General features: G+C 46.3%; 8 non-coding genes and 1 pseudogene across 8 annotated transcripts; all 9 read right to left on the bottom strand.

Annotated features, from left to right (window-relative positions):
* Positions 1–553: 553 nt before the first annotated feature.
* Positions 554–771, bottom strand: LOC130306428 (U2 spliceosomal RNA; annotated as a pseudogene).
* A 2087-nt stretch (positions 772–2858) lies between these two features.
* LOC130306412 (U2 spliceosomal RNA) lies at positions 2859–3049 on the bottom strand. Its single transcript, XR_008855768.1, has one exon. It is a non-coding gene; the product is annotated as a U2 spliceosomal RNA (small nuclear RNA).
* Positions 3050–5137: 2088 nt separating this feature from the next.
* LOC130306410 (U2 spliceosomal RNA) lies at positions 5138–5328 on the bottom strand. The gene has a single exon (XR_008855766.1). It is a non-coding gene; the product is annotated as a U2 spliceosomal RNA (small nuclear RNA).
* A 2093-nt stretch (positions 5329–7421) lies between these two features.
* On the bottom strand, positions 7422–7612 carry LOC130306409 (U2 spliceosomal RNA). The gene has a single exon (XR_008855765.1). It is a non-coding gene; the product is annotated as a U2 spliceosomal RNA (small nuclear RNA).
* Positions 7613–9695: 2083 nt separating this feature from the next.
* Positions 9696–9886, bottom strand: LOC130306408 (U2 spliceosomal RNA). Its single transcript, XR_008855764.1, has one exon. It is a non-coding gene; the product is annotated as a U2 spliceosomal RNA (small nuclear RNA).
* A 2083-nt stretch (positions 9887–11969) lies between these two features.
* On the bottom strand, positions 11970–12160 carry LOC130306407 (U2 spliceosomal RNA). Its single transcript, XR_008855763.1, has one exon. It is a non-coding gene; the product is annotated as a U2 spliceosomal RNA (small nuclear RNA).
* A 2099-nt stretch (positions 12161–14259) lies between these two features.
* On the bottom strand, positions 14260–14450 carry LOC130306406 (U2 spliceosomal RNA). Its single transcript, XR_008855762.1, has one exon. It is a non-coding gene; the product is annotated as a U2 spliceosomal RNA (small nuclear RNA).
* Positions 14451–16536: 2086 nt separating this feature from the next.
* Positions 16537–16727, bottom strand: LOC130306405 (U2 spliceosomal RNA). The gene has a single exon (XR_008855761.1). It is a non-coding gene; the product is annotated as a U2 spliceosomal RNA (small nuclear RNA).
* Positions 16728–18813: 2086 nt separating this feature from the next.
* On the bottom strand, positions 18814–19004 carry LOC130306404 (U2 spliceosomal RNA). The gene has a single exon (XR_008855760.1). It is a non-coding gene; the product is annotated as a U2 spliceosomal RNA (small nuclear RNA).
* Between the last annotated feature and the right edge of the window lie 1133 nt (positions 19005–20137).

The raw sequence follows: 20137 nt of genomic DNA, 5'->3' as shown, positions 1-20137 counted from the left end.
TTCAAGATTTTGTTTGCGAATCGCACCTCTTCGCAGTATCGTCGAAGAAAAGTGGCTATATCCTCCGTGGTCACATGAGGGCTGTGCATAGCCACCACCAACGGTATATGTTCCTCACCATAGAGGAACTGGAACGAAAGACCGTCGAGTCGATCGTCCCTCTGGTCCGCACCAGACAAGGTTGCATAGATGTTATCGCAACACGCCGTGGCCGTGAAGGTGACGGTATACAGGCCACGGCTTTCCTGGTCATTTAGACACAGGATGTCCTCCCTATTGAGGCGGAAGTAGTCAAGAAGAATCACCTCCGCAATGAAGCGGAGGTTCTTCAACTGACGATGGCTCTCCGACACCTCTATGCGGATGGTATTTCGCATCAACATTTCCCCAGAGGGGAAAGCCCAGGAGAACGGCATCTTCCACACCCAGGGACTAAGCCCCTTCCCCAATAGCAGCAGGGGCTCGGAATCCCGCTATAAAAGCGGAACCCTTACCCAAGGCAGAGGTCGGGGGTACCCTAGGTGCTTCCGAAGCTACAGGTAACGCTCAACGTACCGAAAATGCCTTCTGAGACACAAGGTCCCAGAGACAAGGGGATCGCAACCCGTTGTCTGTGGACTAAGCCCGCTCCCCAATAGCAGCAAGGGGGTGAAGTCCCTCCGTAAGGAGAGACAATCCCCCAAGGCCGAGAAGCGGGGTACCACAGACACCTTCCGACCAGACCAAATGCAGATACTACACTTGATCTTAGCCAAAAGGCCGAGAAGCGATAACCGTGAAAGGGGCGGGCCCAACAAGGTCCCCTTCATGGGCACTATCACTGCTTGCTGTCAGGGAGGCTGCCAGACAATTTTCCATGCACACTCTGGGCTGGGGGGCAGTCAACCACCAGTACACACAGCAGAACCTAAACCCATACCATTATTGCTAAGCAGCAAGACAGGGGCCCATTGCACTCCCACGGGGCCTTTTTAAATGCAATCCATAACCCGGATTTGCCAGGAACCCTTCTTACTCCTCCTACTTGCATGTGACACTGGGCTTAGGATCTGCATAGGAAACACACACACAAGCACACACCTACCTTTGTTGCCTGCAGATGCCTCCTTGGCTGTCCCCAAACGGTATCAAACCAACACCCACGGGAAGCTGTAAGCATAGAGGACATGCCTGCACCCCATTGGACTTACCTGTGTGGGTTAAATCCGGGTTATTTGACAACCTATGGCGGTGATGGTTCTGCTCAGGCAGAGCAGTGCTGATGCTCCTCATAAAGCTGTCGCTGCTGTGAAGGTTCTAGGTGACATCACAATCCCTATGGTTACATACACGACAAAGCTGGGTTGTTGTTGTTTACACTCTGCAAGGCCTGTGGAAGTGAGTGACATCATAGCACTGTAGTTCTGAGGGTTCTAGATGGATGCAACAATCTCCTGTTGCTTCTATGAAGGCCATAATAGACGACATCACCAAACAGCTCCATAGTCACATACACAGCAAAGGAGAGATGTTGTTTACACCTAGTGATGTCAGTGGTATTGAGTGACATCACAGCACAGTGCTAAGGCTCCTGGGCCTGGACACAGCAGCGGCTGCAATATCTCAACGGAGAATACGTTTATATATATGTGTGTGTGTGCGCGTATATATATATATATATATATATATATATATATATATATATATTTCTCCGCCGAAATCACTTTTAAACCCATTTCCACCTTTTTTTCCCTTCTCTTCCTCTTACTTTTTTTTCACGTTTTTTTACGTTTTTCTCCTTTTCGCCTCTTTTCTGGGCGTATTATTCTTCTTTTTCTTCTTTTTTTTCGTCTAATGCATACCCCATCAGTGCAGCAATGCTTATTCAATACCGCCAGCAGATGGAGACACTGGGGGATAATTTTCTAAGGATTTATACTGATTTTTCCTGTCTGAATTTGTCGCACAGAAAGTTGCAGGCCAAATATGTGTGACATTTCTGCGACTTTAGCTTCTAGAGCATTTTTACAACATTATACATAGGTGCTGAATACATAAAAAGCGACTGTTCAGCGACAGACAAGTCGCATCGGCTGAAAGTAGGCCAGAATGTCAGTCCATGTTGGAGCAGGTTTAGATACAGTCTAAAGCATAGATCTCAAAGTCTGTGCACAGAATTTAGCAAGGGCCTCGCACCTTCTGATGCATCAGGTAGGTGCACTATAGCATAGCCTAACCCTCTGTACTTTGGTCTATATTGATGCGGGACATAGACAGCCAGCTGATGACCAATCCATTAGTGCAATGGATGGCTGGAAGCATTTGTCTTTGCCTTTGCAATACCACAGAAGCAATGCATGGTCAATGTACAGCAATGACACACCTGTGTGAACAGCCAGGAGACCCCCCCATGTTATGTTACATAGTTACATAGTTAGTACGGTCGAAAAAAGACATATGTCCATCAAGTTCAACCAGGGAATTAAGGGGTAGGGGTGTGGCGCGATATTGGGGAAGGGATGAGATTTTATATTTCTTCATAAGCATTAATCTTATTTTGTCAATTAGGAACATTCAGCACCCACCCGCTATCAAGGCAGCTGCCTATCATGTCATGCCCTACCTGCACAGGTGTGCTGGCTACTCAAATGATCCAATTAAGGAGGCCATTTAGTCAGCAGCAGCAGAAGTCCTGTGCCTGGACGCTCCAACAGCGGCCAGACACAAGCAGAAGCAGCAGAAGCAGCAGCAGCACCACCTTTTGTTTTTTGGCTGCAGCAGCAGCAGCAGCAGCAGCAAGGCCCACAGGGCTGGCTAGCTGGCTAGCCAGCAAGCAGGTAGCAATGAAAGTAGGAATCTTTCTTTTTAACCCTGTAAGGGGGTGGTGCACTGTACCCGAAGATACTGCCATATCGGGTCAATGCATAGGGCGACGGAAGCAAGCTTCGAAATCGGCCCCCGTTCTCAAAAATCCATTTAATATATGGTCCCCAGATAGGGGACGTATCAGATATTAAACTGATAAGAACAGATACTACACTTGATCTTAGCCAAAAGGCCGAGAAGCGATAACCGTGAAAGGGGCGGGCCCAACAAGGTCCCCTTCATGGGCACTATCACTGCTTGCTGTCAGGGAGGCTGCCAGACAATTTTCCATGCACACTCTGGGCTGGGGGGCAGTCAACCACCAGTACACACAGCAGAACCTAAACCCATACCATTATTGCTAAGCAGCAAGACAGGGGCCCATTGCACTCCCACGGGGCCTTTTTAAATGCAATCCATAACCCGGATTTGCCAGGAACCCTTCTTACTCCTCCTACTTGCATGTGACACTGGGCTTAGGATCTGCATAGGAAACACACACACAAGCACACACCTACCTTTGTTGCCTGCAGATGCCTCCTTGGCTGTCCCCAAACGGTATCAAACCAACACCCACGGGAAGCTGTAAGCATAGAGGACATGCCTGCACCCCATTGGACTTACCTGTGTGGGTTAAATCCGGGTTATTTGACAACCTATGGCGGTGATGGTTCTGCTCAGGCAGAGCAGTGCTGATGCTCCTCATAAAGCTGTCGCTGCTGTGAAGGTTCTAGGTGACATCACAATCCCTATGGTTACATACACGACAAAGCTGGGTTGTTGTTGTTTACACTCTGCAAGGCCTGTGGAAGTGAGTGACATCATAGCACTGTAGTTCTGAGGGTTCTAGATGGATGCAACAATCTCCTGTTGCTTCTATGAAGGCCATAATAGACGACATCACCAAACAGCTCCATAGTCACATACACAGCAAAGGAGAGATGTTGTTTACACCTAGTGATGTCAGTGGTATTGAGTGACATCACAGCACAGTGCTAAGGCTCCTGGGCCTGGACACAGCAGCGGCTGCAATATCTCAACGGAGAATACGTTTATATATATGTGTGTGTGTGCGCGTATATATATATATATATATATATATATATATATATATATATATTTCTCCGCCGAAATCACTTTTAAACCCATTTCCACCTTTTTTTTCCCTTCTCTTCCTCTTACTTTTTTTTCACGTTTTTTTACGTTTTTCTCCTTTTCGCCTCTTTTCTGGGCGTATTATTCTTCTTTTTCTTCTTTTTTTTCGTCTAATGCATACCCCATCAGTGCAGCAATGCTTATTCAATACCGCCAGCAGATGGAGACACTGGGGGATAATTTTCTAAGGATTTATACTGATTTTTCCTGTCTGAATTTGTCGCACAGAAAGTTGCAGGCCAAATATGTGTGACATTTCTGCGACTTTAGCTTCTAGAGCATTTTTACAACATTATACATAGGTGCTGAATACATAAAAAGCGACTGTTCAGCGACAGACAAGTCGCATCGGCTGAAAGTAGGCCAGAATGTCAGTCCATGTTGGAGCAGGTTTAGATACAGTCTAAAGCATAGATCTCAAAGTCTGTGCACAGAATTTAGCAAGGGCCTCGCACCTTCTGATGCATCAGGTAGGTGCACTATAGCATAGCCTAACCCTCTGTACTTTGGTCTATATTGATGCGGGACATAGACAGCCAGCTGATGACCAATCCATTAGTGCAATGGATGGCTGGAAGCATTTGTCTTTGCCTTTGCAATACCACAGAAGCAATGCATGGTCAATGTACAGCAATGACACACCTGTGTGAACAGCCAGGAGACCCCCCCATGTTATGTTACATAGTTACATAGTTAGTACGGTCGAAAAAAGACATATGTCCATCAAGTTCAACCAGGGAATTAAGGGGTAGGGGTGTGGCGCGATATTGGGGAAGGGATGAGATTTTATATTTCTTCATAAGCATTAATCTTATTTTGTCAATTAGGAACATTCAGCACCCACCCGCTATCAAGGCAGCTGCCTATCATGTCATGCCCTACCTGCACAGGTGTGCTGGCTACTCAAATGATCCAATTAAGGAGGCCATTTAGTCAGCAGCAGCAGAAGTCCTGTGCCTGGACGCTCCAACAGCGGCCAGACACAAGCAGAAGCAGCAGAAGCAGCAGCAGCACCACCTTTTGTTTTTTGGCTGCAGCAGCAGCAGCAGCAGCAGCAAGGCCCACAGGGCTGGCTAGCTGGCTAGCCAGCAAGCAGGTAGCAATGAAAGTAGGAATCTTTCTTTTTAACCCTGTAAGGGGGTGGTGCACTGTACCCGAAGATACTGCCATATCGGGTCAATGCATAGGGCGACGGAAGCAAGCTTCGAAATCGGCCCCCGTTCTCAAAAATCCATTTAATATATGGTCCCCAGATAGGGGACGTATCAGATATTAAACTGATAAGAACAGATACTACACTTGATCTTAGCCAAAAGGCCGAGAAGCGATAACCGTGAAAGGGGCGGGCCCAACAAGGTCCCCTTCATGGGCACTATCACTGCTTGCTGTCAGGGAGGCTGCCAGACAATTTTCCATGCACACTCTGGGCTGGGGGGCAGTCAACCACCAGTACACACAGCAGAACCTAAACCCATACCATTATTGCTAAGCAGCAAGACAGGGGCCCATTGCACTCCCACGGGGCCTTTTTAAATGCAATCCATAACCCGGATTTGCCAGGAACCCTTCTTACTCCTCCTACTTGCATGTGACACTGGGCTTAGGATCTGCATAGGAAACACACACACAAGCACACACCTACCTTTGTTGCCTGCAGATGCCTCCTTGGCTGTCCCCAAACGGTATCAAACCAACACCCACGGGAAGCTGTAAGCATAGAGGACATGCCTGCACCCCATTGGACTTACCTGTGTGGGTTAAATCCGGGTTATTTGACAACCTATGGCGGTGATGGCTCTGCTCAGGCAGAGCAGTGCTGATGCTCCTCATAAAGCTGTCGCTGCTGTGAAGGTTCTAGGTGACATCACAATCCCTATGGTTACATACACGACAAAGCTGGGTTGTTGTTGTTTACACTCTGCAAGGCCTGTGGAAGTGAGTGACATCATAGCACTGTAGTTCTGAGGGTTCTAGATGGATGCAACAATCTCCTGTTGCTTCTATGAAGGCCATAATAGACGACATCACCAAACAGCTCCATAGTCACATACACAGCAAAGGAGAGATGTTGTTTACACCTAGTGATGTCAGTGGTATTGAGTGACATCACAGCACAGTGCTAAGGCTCCTGGGCCTGGACACAGCAGCGGCTGCAATATCTCAACGGAGAATACGTTTATATATATGTGTGTGTGTGCGCGTATATATATATATATATATATATATATATATATATATATATATATATATTTCTCCGCCGAAATCACTTTTAAACCCATTTCCACCTTTTTTTCCCTTCTCTTCCTCTTACTTTTTTTTCACGTTTTTTTACGTTTTTCTCCTTTTCGCCTCTTTTCTGGGCGTATTATTCTTCTTTTTCTTCTTTTTTTTCGTCTAATGCATACCCCATCAGTGCAGCAATGCTTATTCAATACCGCCAGCAGATGGAGACACTGGGGGATAATTTTCTAAGGATTTATACTGATTTTTCCTGTCTGAATTTGTCGCACAGAAAGTTGCAGGCCAAATATGTGTGACATTTCTGCGACTTTAGCTTCTAGAGCATTTTTACAACATTATACATAGGTGCTGAATACATAAAAAGCGACTGTTCAGCGACAGACAAGTCGCATCGGCTGAAAGTAGGCCAGAATGTCAGTCCATGTTGGAGCAGGTTTAGATACAGTCTAAAGCATAGATCTCAAAGTCTGTGCACAGAATTTAGCAAGGGCCTCGCACCTTCTGATGCATCAGGTAGGTGCACTATAGCATAGCCTAACCCTCTGTACTTTGGTCTATATTGATGCGGGACATAGACAGCCAGCTGATGACCAATCCATTAGTGCAATGGATGGCTGGAAGCATTTGTCTTTGCCTTTGCAATACCACAGAAGCAATGCATGGTCAATGTACAGCAATGACACACCTGTGTGAACAGCCAGGAGACCCCCCCATGTTATGTTACATAGTTACATAGTTAGTACGGTCGAAAAAAGACATATGTCCATCAAGTTCAACCAGGGAATTAAGGGGTAGGGGTGTGGCGCGATATTGGGGAAGGGATGAGATTTTATATTTCTTCATAAGCATTAATCTTATTTTGTCAATTAGGAACATTCAGCACCCACCCGCTATCAAGGCAGCTGCCTATCATGTCATGCCCTACCTGCACAGGTGTGCTGGCTACTCAAATGATCCAATTAAGGAGGCCATTTAGTCAGCAGCAGCAGAAGTCCTGTGCCTGGACGCTCCAACAGCGGCCAGACACAAGCAGAAGCAGCAGAAGCAGCAGCAGCACCACCTTTTGTTTTTTGGCTGCAGCAGCAGCAGCAGCAGCAGCAAGGCCCACAGGGCTGGCTAGCTGGCTAGCCAGCAAGCAGGTAGCAATGAAAGTAGGAATCTTTCTTTTTAACCCTGTAAGGGGGTGGTGCACTGTACCCGAAGATACTGCCATATCGGGTCAATGCATAGGGCGACGGAAGCAAGCTTCGAAATCGGCCCCCGTTCTCAAAAATCCATTTAATATATGGTCCCCAGATAGGGGACGTATCAGATATTAAACTGATAAGAACAGATACTACACTTGATCTTAGCCAAAAGGCCGAGAAGCGATAACCGTGAAAGGGGCGGGCCCAACAAGGTCCCCTTCATGGGCACTATCACTGCTTGCTGTCAGGGAGGCTGCCAGACAATTTTCCATGCACACTCTGGGCTGGGGGGCAGTCAACCACCAGTACACACAGCAGAACCTAAACCCATACCATTATTGCTAAGCAGCAAGACAGGGGCCCATTGCACTCCCACGGGGCCTTTTTAAATGCAATCCATAACCCGGATTTGCCAGGAACCCTTCTTACTCCTCCTACTTGCATGTGACACTGGGCTTAGGATCTGCATAGGAAACACACACACAAGCACACACCTACCTTTGTTGCCTGCAGATGCCTCCTTGGCTGTCCCCAAACGGTATCAAACCAACACCCACGGGAAGCTGTAAGCATAGAGGACATGCCTGCACCCCATTGGACTTACCTGTGTGGGTTAAATCCGGGTTATTTGACAACCTATGGCGGTGATGGTTCTGCTCAGGCAGAGCAGTGCTGATGCTCCTCATAAAGCTGTCGCTGCTGTGAAGGTTCTAGGTGACATCACAATCCCTATGGTTACATACACGACAAAGCTGGGTTGTTGTTGTTTACACTCTGCAAGGCCTGTGGAAGTGAGTGACATCATAGCACTGTAGTTCTGAGGGTTCTAGATGGATGCAACAATCTCCTGTTGCTTCTATGAAGGCCATAATAGACGACATCACCAAACAGCTCCATAGTCACATACACAGCAAAGGAGAGATGTTGTTTACACCTAGTGATGTCAGTGGTATTGAGTGACATCACAGCACAGTGCTAAGGCTCCTGGGCCTGGACACAGCAGCGGCTGCAATATCTCAACGGAGAATACGTTTATATATATGTGTGTGTGTGCGCGTATATATATATATATATATATATATATATATATATATATTTCTCCGCCGAAATCACTTTTAAACCCATTTCCACCTTTTTTTCCCTTCTCTTCCTCTTACTTTTTTTTCACGTTTTTTTACGTTTTTCTCCTTTTCGCCTCTTTTCTGGGCGTATTATTCTTCTTTTTCTTCTTTTTTTTCGTCTAATGCATACCCCATCAGTGCAGCAATGCTTATTCAATACCGCCAGCAGATGGAGACACTGGGGGATAATTTTTTAAGGATTTATACTGATTTTTCCTGTCTGAATTTGTCGCACAGAAAGTTGCAGGCCAAATATGTGTGACATTTCTGCGACTTTAGCTTCTAGAGCATTTTTACAACATTATACATAGGTGCTGAATACATAAAAAGCGACTGTTCAGCGACAGACAAGTCGCATCGGCTGAAAGTAGGCCAGAATGTCAGTCCATGTTGGAGCAGGTTTAGATACAGTCTAAAGCATAGATCTCAAAGTCTGTGCACAGAATTTAGCAAGGGCCTCGCACCTTCTGATGCATCAGGTAGGTGCACTATAGCATAGCCTAACCCTCTGTACTTTGGTCTATATTGATGCGGGACATAGACAGCCAGCTGATGACCAATCCATTAGTGCAATGGATGGCTGGAAGCATTTGTCTTTGCCTTTGCAATACCACAGAAGCAATGCATGGTCAATGTACAGCAATGACACACCTGTGTGAACAGCCAGGAGACCCCCCCATGTTATGTTACATAGTTACATAGTTAGTACGGTCGAAAAAAGACATATGTCCATCAAGTTCAACCAGGGAATTAAGGGGTAGGGGTGTGGCGCGATATTGGGGAAGGGATGAGATTTTATATTTCTTCATAAGCATTAATCTTATTTTGTCAATTAGGAACATTCAGCACCCACCCGCTATCAAGGCAGCTGCCTATCATGTCATGCCCTACCTGCACAGGTGTGCTGGCTACTCAAATGATCCAATTAAGGAGGCCATTTAGTCAGCAGCAGCAGAAGTCCTGTGCCTGGACGCTCCAACAGCGGCCAGACACAAGCAGAAGCAGCAGAAGCAGCAGCAGCACCACCTTTTGTTTTTTGGCTGCAGCAGCAGCAGCAGCAGCAGCAAGGCCCACAGGGCTGGCTAGCTGGCTAGCCAGCAAGCAGGTAGCAATGAAAGTAGGAATCTTTCTTTTTAACCCTGTAAGGGGGTGGTGCACTGTACCCGAAGATACTGCCATATCGGGTCAATGCATAGGGCGACGGAAGCAAGCTTCGAAATCGGCCCCCGTTCTCAAAAATCCATTTAATATATGGTCCCCAGATAGGGGACGTATCAGATATTAAACTGATAAGAACAGATACTACACTTGATCTTAGCCAAAAGGCCGAGAAGCGATAACCGTGAAAGGGGCGGGCCCAACAAGGTCCCCTTCATGGGCACTATCACTGCTTGCTGTCAGGGAGGCTGCCAGACAATTTTCCATGCACACTCTGGGCTGGGGGGCAGTCAACCACCAGTACACACAGCAGAACCTAAACCCATACCATTATTGCTAAGCAGCAAGACAGGGGCCCATTGCACTCCCACGGGGCCTTTTTAAATGCAATCCATAACCCGGATTTGCCAGGAACCCTTCTTACTCCTCCTACTTGCATGTGACACTGGGCTTAGGATCTGCATAGGAAACACACACACAAGCACACACCTACCTTTGTTGCCTGCAGATGCCTCCTTGGCTGTCCCCAAACGGTATCAAACCAACACCCACGGGAAGCTGTAAGCATAGAGGACATGCCTGCACCCCATTGGACTTACCTGTGTGGGTTAAATCCGGGTTATTTGACAACCTATGGCGGTGATGGTTCTGCTCAGGCAGAGCAGTGCTGATGCTCCTCATAAAGCTGTCGCTGCTGTGAAGGTTCTAGGTGACATCACAATCCCTATGGTTACATACACGACAAAGCTGGGTTGTTGTTGTTTACACTCTGCAAGGCCTGTGGAAGTGAGTGACATCATAGCACTGTAGTTCTGAGGGTTCTAGATGGATGCAACAATCTCCTGTTGCTTCTATGAAGGCCATAATAGACGACATCACCAAACAGCTCCATAGTCACATACACAGCAAAGGAGAGATGTTGTTTACACCTAGTGATGTCAGTGGTATTGAGTGACATCACAGCACAGTGCTAAGGCTCCTGGGCCTGGACACAGCAGCGGCTGCAATATCTCAACGGAGAATACGTTTATATATATGTGTGTGTGTGCGCGTATATATATATATATATATATATATATATATATATATATTTCTCCGCCGAAATCACTTTTAAACCCATTTCCACCTTTTTTTCCCTTCTCTTCCTCTTACTTTTTTTTCACGTTTTTTTACGTTTTTCTCCTTTTCGCCTCTTTTCTGGGCGTATTATTCTTCTTTTTCTTCTTTTTTTTCGTCTAATGCATACCCCATCAGTGCAGCAATGCTTATTCAATACCGCCAGCAGATGGAGACACTGGGGGATAATTTTCTAAGGATTTATACTGATTTTTCCTGTCTGAATTTGTCGCACAGAAAGTTGCAGGCCAAATATGTGTGACATTTCTGCGACTTTAGCTTCTAGAGCATTTTTACAACATTATACATAGGTGCTGAATACATAAAAAGCGACTGTTCAGCGACAGACAAGTCGCATCGGCTGAAAGTAGGCCAGAATGTCAGTCCATGTTGGAGCAGGTTTAGATACAGTCTAAAGCATAGATCTCAAAGTCTGTGCACAGAATTTAGCAAGGGCCTCGCACCTTCTGATGCATCAGGTAGGTGCACTATAGCATAGCCTAACCCTCTGTACTTTGGTCTATATTGATGCGGGACATAGACAGCCAGCTGATGACCAATCCATTAGTGCAATGGATGGCTGGAAGCATTTGTCTTTGCCTTTGCAATACCACAGAAGCAATGCATGGTCAATGTACAGCAATGACACACCTGTGTGAACAGCCAGGAGACCCCCCCATGTTATGTTACATAGTTACATAGTTAGTACGGTCGAAAAAAGACATATGTCCATCAAGTTCAACCAGGGAATTAAGGGGTAGGGGTGTGGCGCGATATTGGGGAAGGGATGAGATTTTATATTTCTTCATAAGCATTAATCTTATTTTGTCAATTAGGAACATTCAGCACCCACCCGCTATCAAGGCAGCTGCCTATCATGTCATGCCCTACCTGCACAGGTGTGCTGGCTACTCAAATGATCCAATTAAGGAGGCCATTTAGTCAGCAGCAGCAGAAGTCCTGTGCCTGGACGCTCCAACAGCGGCCAGACACAAGCAGAAGCAGCAGAAGCAGCAGCAGCACCACCTTTTGTTTTTTGGCTGCAGCAGCAGCAGCAGCAGCAGCAAGGCCCACAGGGCTGGCTAGCTGGCTAGCCAGCAAGCAGGTAGCAATGAAAGTAGGAATCTTTCTTTTTAACCCTGTAAGGGGGTGGTGCACTGTACCCGAAGATACTGCCATATCGGGTCAATGCATAGGGCGACGGAAGCAAGCTTCGAAATCGGCCCCCGTTCTCAAAAATCCATTTAATATATGGTCCCCAGATAGGGGACGTATCAGATATTAAACTGATAAGAACAGATACTACACTTGATCTTAGCCAAAAGGCCGAGAAGCGATAACCGTGAAAGGGGCGGGCCCAACAAGGTCCCCTTCATGGGCACTATCACTGCTTGCTGTCAGGGAGGCTGCCAGACAATTTTCCATGCACACTCTGGGCTGGGGGGCAGTCAACCACCAGTACACATAGCAGAACCTAAACCCATACCATTATTGCTAAGCAGCAAGACAGGGGCCCATTGCACTCCCACGGGGCCTTTTTAAATGCAATCCATAACCCGGATTTGCCAGGAACCCTTCTTACTCCTCCTACTTGCATGTGACACTGGGCTTAGGATCTGCATAGGAAACACACACACAAGCACACACCTACCTTTGTTGCCTGCAGATGCCTCCTTGGCTGTCCCCAAACGGTATCAAACCAACACCCACGGGAAGCTGTAAGCATAGAGGACATGCCTGCACCCCATTGGACTTACCTGTGTGGGTTAAATCCGGGTTATTTGACAACCTATGGCGGTGATGGTTCTGCTCAGGCAGAGCAGTGCTGATGCTCCTCATAAAGCTGTCGCTGCTGTGAAGGTTCTAGGTGACATCACAATCCCTATGGTTACATACACGACAAAGCTGGGTTGTTGTTGTTTACACTCTGCAAGGCCTGTGGAAGTGAGTGACATCATAGCACTGTAGTTCTGAGGGTTCTAGATGGATGCAACAATCTCCTGTTGCTTCTATGAAGGCCATAATAGACGACATCACCAAACAGCTCCATAGTCACATACACAGCAAAGGAGAGATGTTGTTTACACCTAGTGATGTCAGTGGTATTGAGTGACATCACAGCACAGTGCTAAGGCTCCTGGGCCTGGACACAGCAGCGGCTGCAATATCTCAACGGAGAATACGTTTATATATATGTGTGTGTGTGCGCGTATATATATATATATATATATATATATATATATATATATATATATATATATATATTTCTCCGCCGAAATCACTTTTAAACCCATTTCCACCTTTTTTTCCCTTCTCTTCCTCTTACTTTTTTTTCACGTTTTTTTACGTTTTTCTCCTTTTCGCCTCTTTTCTGGGCGTATTATTCTTCTTTTTCTTCTTTTTTTTCGTCTAATGCATACCCCATCAGTGCAGCAATGCTTATTCAATACCGCCAGCAGATGGAGACACTGGGGGATAATTTTCTAAGGATTTATACTGATTTTTCCTGTCTGAATTTGTCGCACAGAAAGTTGCAGGCCAAATATGTGTGACATTTCTGCGACTTTAGCTTCTAGAGCATTTTTACAACATTATACATAGGTGCTGAATACATAAAAAGCGACTGTTCAGCGACAGACAAGTCGCATCGGCTGAAAGTAGGCCAGAATGTCAGTCCATGTTGGAGCAGGTTTAGATACAGTCTAAAGCATAGATCTCAAAGTCTGTGCACAGAATTTAGCAAGGGCCTCGCACCTTCTGATGCATCAGGTAGGTGCACTATAGCATAGCCTAACCCTCTGTACTTTGGTCTATATTGATGCGGGACATAGACAGCCAGCTGATGACCAATCCATTAGTGCAATGGATGGCTGGAAGCATTTGTCTTTGCCTTTGCAATACCACAGAAGCAATGCATGGTCAATGTACAGCAATGACACACCTGTGTGAACAGCCAGGAGACCCCCCCATGTTATGTTACATAGTTACATAGTTAGTACGGTCGAAAAAAGACATATGTCCATCAAGTTCAACCAGGGAATTAAGGGGTAGGGGTGTGGCGCGATATTGGGGAAGGGATGAGATTTTATATTTCTTCATAAGCATTAATCTTATTTTGTCAATTAGGAACATTCAGCACCCACCCGCTATCAAGGCAGCTGCCTATCATGTCATGCCCTACCTGCACAGGTGTGCTGGCTACTCAAATGATCCAATTAAGGAGGCCATTTAGTCAGCAGCAGCAGAAGTCCTGTGCCTGGACGCTCCAACAGCGGCCAGACACAAGCAGAAGCAGCAGAAGCAGCAGCAGCACCACCTTTTGTTTTTTGGCTGCAGCAGCAGCAGCAGCAGCAGCAAGGCCCACAGGGCTGGCTAGCTGGCTAGCCAGCAAGCAGGTAGCAATGAAAGTAGGAATCTTTCTTTTTAACCCTGTAAGGGGGTGGTGCACTGTACCCGAAGATACTGCCATATCGGGTCAATGCATAGGGCGACGGAAGCAAGCTTCGAAATCGGCCCCCGTTCTCAAAAATCCATTTAATATATGGTCCCCAGATAGGGGACGTATCAGATATTAAACTGATAAGAACAGATACTACACTTGATCTTAGCCAAAAGGCCGAGAAGCGATAACCGTGAAAGGGGCGGGCCCAACAAGGTCCCCTTCATGGGCACTATCACTGCTTGCTGTCAGGGAGGCTGCCAGACAATTTTCCATGCACACTCTGGGCTGGGGGGCAGTCAACCACCAGTACACATAGCAGAACCTAAACCCATACCATTATTGCTAAGCAGCAAGACAGGGGCCCATTGCACTCCCACGGGGCCTTTTTAAATGCAATCCATAACCCGGATTTGCCAGGAACCCTTCTTACTCCTCCTACTTGCATGTGACACTGGGCTTAGGATCTGCATAGGAAACACACACACAAGCACACACCTACCTTTGTTGCCTGCAGATGCCTCCTTGGCTGTCCCCAAACGGTATCAAACCAACACCCACGGGAAGCTGTAAGCATAGAGGACATGCCTGCACCCCATTGGACTTACCTGTGTGGGTTAAATCCGGGTTATTTGACAACCTATGGCGGTGATGGTTCTGCTCAGGCAGAGCAGTGCTGATGCTCCTCATAAAGCTGTCGCTGCTGTGAAGGTTCTAGGTGACATCACAATCCCTATGGTTACATACACGACAAAGCTGGGTTGTTGTTGTTTACACTCTGCAAGGCCTGTGGAAGTGAGTGACATCATAGCACTGTAGTTCTGAGGGTTCTAGATGGATGCAACAATCTCCTGTTGCTTCTATGAAGGCCATAATAGACGACATCACCAAACAGCTCCATAGTCACATACACAGCAAAGGAGAGATGTTGTTTACACCTAGTGATGTCAGTGGTATTGAGTGACATCACAGCACAGTGCTAAGGCTCCTGGGCCTGGACACAGCAGCGGCTGCAATATCTCAACGGAGAATACGTTTATATATATGTGTGTGTGTGCGCGTATATATATATATATATATATATATATATATATATATATATATATATTTCTCCGCCGAAATCACTTTTAAACCCATTTCCACCTTTTTTTCCCTTCTCTTCCTCTTACTTTTTTTTCACGTTTTTTTACGTTTTTCTCCTTTTCGCCTCTTTTCTGGGCGTATTATTCTTCTTTTTCTTCTTTTTTTTCGTCTAATGCATTCAGTGCAGCAATGCTTATTCAATACCGCCAGCAGATGGAGACACTGGGGGATAATTTTCTAAGGATTTATACTGATTTTTCCTGTCTGAATTTGTCGCACAGAAAGTTGCAGGCCAAATATGTGTGACATTTCTGCGACTTTAGCTTCTAGAGCATTTTATACAACATTATACATAGGTGCTGAATACATAAAAAGCGACTGTTCAGCGACAGACAAGTCGCATCGGCTGAAAGTAGGCCAGAATGTCAGTCCATGTTGGAGCAGGTTTAGATACAGTCTAAAGCATAGATCTCAAAGTCTGTGCACAGAATTTAGCAAGGGCCTCGCACCTTCTGATGCATCAGGTAGGTGCACTATAGCATAGCCTAACCCTCTGTACTTTGGTCTATATTGATGCGGGACATAGACAGCCAGCTGATGACCAATCCATTAGTGCAATGGATGGCTGGAAGCATTTGTCTTTGCCTTTGCAATACCACAGAAGCAATGCATGGTCAATGTACAGCAATGACACACCTGTGTGAACAGCCAGGAGACCCCCCCATGTTATGTTACATAGTTACATAGTTAGTACGGTCGAAAAAAGACATATGTCCATCAAGTTCAACCAGGGAATTAAGGGGTAGGGGTGTGGCGCGATATTGGGGAAGGGATGAGATTTTATATTTCTTCATAAGCATTAATCTTATTTTGTCAATTAGGAACATTCAGCACCCACCCGCTATCAAGGCAGCTGCCTATCATGTCATGCCCTACCTGCACAGGTGTGCTGGCTACTCAAATGATCCAATTAAGGAGGCCATTTAGTCAGCAGCAGCAGAAGTCCTGTGCCTGGACGCTCCAACAGCGGCCAGACACAAGCAGAAGCAGCAGAAGCAGCAGCAGCACCACCTTTTGTTTTTTGGCTGCAGCAGCAGCAGCAGCAGCAGCAAGGCCCACAGGGCTGGCTAGCTGGCTAGCCAGCAAGCAGGTAGCAATGAAAGTAGGAATCTTTCTTTTTAACCCTGTAAGGGGGTGGTGCACTGTACCCGAAGATACTGCCATATCGGGTCAATGCATAGGGCGACGGAAGCAAGCTTCGAAATCGGCCCCCGTTCTCAAAAATCCATTTAATATATGGTCCCCAGATAGGGGACGTATCAGATATTAAACTGATAAGAACAGATACTACACTTGATCTTAGCCAAAAGGCCGAGAAGCGATAACCGTGAAAGGGGCGGGCCCAACAAGGTCCCCTTCATGGGCACTATCACTGCTTGCTGTCAGGGAGGCTGCCAGACAATTTTCCATGCACACTCTGGGCTGGGGGGCAGTCAACCACCAGTACACACAGCAGAACCTAAACCCATACCATTATTGCTAAGCAGCAAGACAGGGGCCCATTGCACTCCCACGGGGCCTTTTTAAATGCAATCCATAACCCGGATTTGCCAGGAACCCTTCTTACTCCTCCTACTTGCATGTGACACTGGGCTTAGGATCTGCATAGGAAACACACACACAAGCACACACCTACCTTTGTTGCCTGCAGATGCCTCCTTGGCTGTCCCCAAACGGTATCAAACCAACACCCACGGGAAGCTGTAAGCATAGAGGACATGCCTGCACCCCATTGGACTTACCTGTGTGGGTTAAATCCGGGTTATTTGACAACCTATGGCGGTGATGGTTCTGCTCAGGCAGAGCAGTGCTGATGCTCCTCATAAAGCTGTCGCTGCTGTGAAGGTTCTAGGTGACATCACAATCCCTATGGTTACATACACGACAAAGCTGGGTTGTTGTTGTTTACACTCTGCAAGGCCTGTGGAAGTGAGTGACATCATAGCACTGTAGTTCTGAGGGTTCTAGATGGATGCAACAATCTCCTGTTGCTTCTATGAAGGCCATAATAGACGACATCACCAAACAGCTCCATAGTCACATACACAGCAAAGGAGAGATGTTGTTTACACCTAGTGATGTCAGTGGTATTGAGTGACATCACAGCACAGTGCTAAGGCTCCTGGGCCTGGACACAGCAGCGGCTGCAATATCTCAACGGAGAATACGTTTATATATATGTGTGTGTGTGCGCGTATATATATATATATATATATATATATATATATATATATATATTTCTCCGCCGAAATCACTTTTAAACCCATTTCCACCTTTTTTTCCCTTCTCTTCCTCTTACTTTTTTTTCACGTTTTTTTACGTTTTTCTCCTTTTCGCCTCTTTTCTGGGCGTATTATTCTTCTTTTTCTTCTTTTTTTCGTCTAATGCATACCCCATCAGTGCAGCAATGCTTATTCAATACCGCCAGCAGATGGAGACACTGGGGGATAATTTTCTAAGGATTTATACTGATTTTTCCTGTCTGAATTTGTCGCACAGAAAGTTGCAGGCCAAATATGTGTGACATTTCTGCGACTTTAGCTTCTAGAGCATTTTTACAACATTATACATAGGTGCTGAATACATAAAAAGCGACTGTTCAGCGACAGACAAGTCGCATCGGCTGAAAGTAGGCCAGAATGTCAGTCCATGTTGGAGCAGGTTTAGATACAGTCTAAAGCATAGATCTCAAAGTCTGTGCACAGAATTTAGCAAGGGCCTCGCACCTTCTGATGCATCAGGTAGGTGCACTATAGCATAGCCTAACCCTCTGTACTTTGGTCTATATTGATGCGGGACATAGACAGCCAGCTGATGACCAATCCATTAGTGCAATGGATGGCTGGAAGCATTTGTCTTTGCCTTTGCAATACCACAGAAGCAATGCATGGTCAATGTACAGCAATGACACACCTGTGTGAACAGCCAGGAGACCCCCCCATGTTATGTTACATAGTTACATAGTTAGTACGGTCGAAAAAAGACATATGTCCATCAAGTTCAACCAGGGAATTAAGGGGTAGGGGTGTGGCGCGATATTGGGGAAGGGATGAGATTTTATATTTCTTCATAAGCATTAATCTTATTTTGTCAATTAGGAACATTCAGCACCCACCCGCTATCAAGGCAGCTGCCTATCATGTCATGCCCTACCTGCACAGGTGTGCTGGCTACTCAAATGATCCAATTAAGGAGGCCATTTAGTCAGCAGCAGCAGAAGTCCTGTGCCTGGACGCTCCAACAGCGGCCAGACACAAGCAGAAGCAGCAGAAGCAGCAGCAGCACCACCTTTTGTTTTTTGGCTGCAGCAGCAGCAGCAGCAGCAGCAAGGCCCACAGGGCTGGCTAGCTGGCTAGCCAGCAAGCAGGTAGCAATGAAAGTAGGAATCTTTCTTTTTAACCCTGTAAGGGGGTGGTGCACTGTACCCGAAGATACTGCCATATCGGGTCAATGCATAGGGCGACGGAAGCAAGCTTCGAAATCGGCCCCCGTTCTCAAAAATCCATTTAATATATGGTCCCCAGATAGGGGACGTATCAGATATTAAACTGATAAGAACAGATACTACACTTGATCTTAGCCAAAAGGCCGAGAAGCGATAACCGTGAAAGGGGCGGGCCCAACAAGGTCCCCTTCATGGGCACTATCACTGCTTGCTGTCAGGGAGGCTGCCAGACAATTTTCCATGCACACTCTGGGCTGGGGGGCAGTCAACCACCAGTACACACAGCAGAACCTAAACCCATACCATTATTGCTAAGCAGCAAGACAGGGGCCCATTGCACTCCCACGGGGCCTTTTTAAATGCAATCCATAACCCGGATTTGCCAGGAACCCTTCTTACTCCTCCTACTTGCATGTGACACTGGGCTTAGGATCTGCATAGGAAACACACACACAAGCACACACCTACCTTTGTTGCCTGCAGATGCCTCCTTGGCTGTCCCCAAACGGTATCAAACCAACACCCACGGGAAGCTGTAAGCATAGAGGACATGCCTGCACCCCATTGGACTTACCTGTGTGGGTTAAATCCGGGTTATTTGACAACCTATGGCGGTGATGGTTCTGCTCAGGCAGAGCAGTGCTGATGCTCCTCATAAAGCTGTCGCTGCTGTGAAGGTTCTAGGTGACATCACAATCCCTATGGTTACATACACGACAAAGCTGGGTTGTTGTTGTTTACACTCTGCAAGGCCTGTGGAAGTGAGTGACATCATAGCACTGTAGTTCTGAGGGTTCTAGATGGATGCAACAATCTCCTGTTGCTTCTATGAAGGCCATAATAGACGACATCACCAAACAGCTCCATAGTCACATACACAGCAAAGGAGAGATGTTGTTTACACCTAGTGATGTCAGTGGTATTGAGTGACATCACAGCACAGTGCTAAGGCTCCTGGGCCTGGACACAGCAGCGGCTGCAATATCTCAACGGAGAATACGTTTATATATATGTGTGTGTGTGCGCGTATATATATATATATATATATATATATATATATATATATTTCTCCGCCGAAATCACTTTTAAACCCATTTCCACCTTTTTTTCCCTTCTCTTCCTCTTACTTTTTTTTCACGTTTTTTTACGTTTTTCTCCTTTTCGCCTCTTTTCTGGGCGTATTATTCTTCTTTTTCTTCTTTTTTTTCGTCTAATGCATACCCCATCAGTGCAGCAATGCTTATTCAATACCGCCAGCAGATGGAGACACTGGGGGATAATTTTCTAA

Source organism: Hyla sarda, unplaced genomic scaffold (genome assembly GCF_029499605.1).
Source record: "Hyla sarda isolate aHylSar1 unplaced genomic scaffold, aHylSar1.hap1 scaffold_1370, whole genome shotgun sequence".
NCBI lineage: Eukaryota > Metazoa > Chordata > Amphibia > Anura > Hylidae > Hyla > Hyla sarda.
Note: the sequence above shows the minus strand (reverse complement) of the source record. Positions and strands in the feature narration are given on the sequence as shown.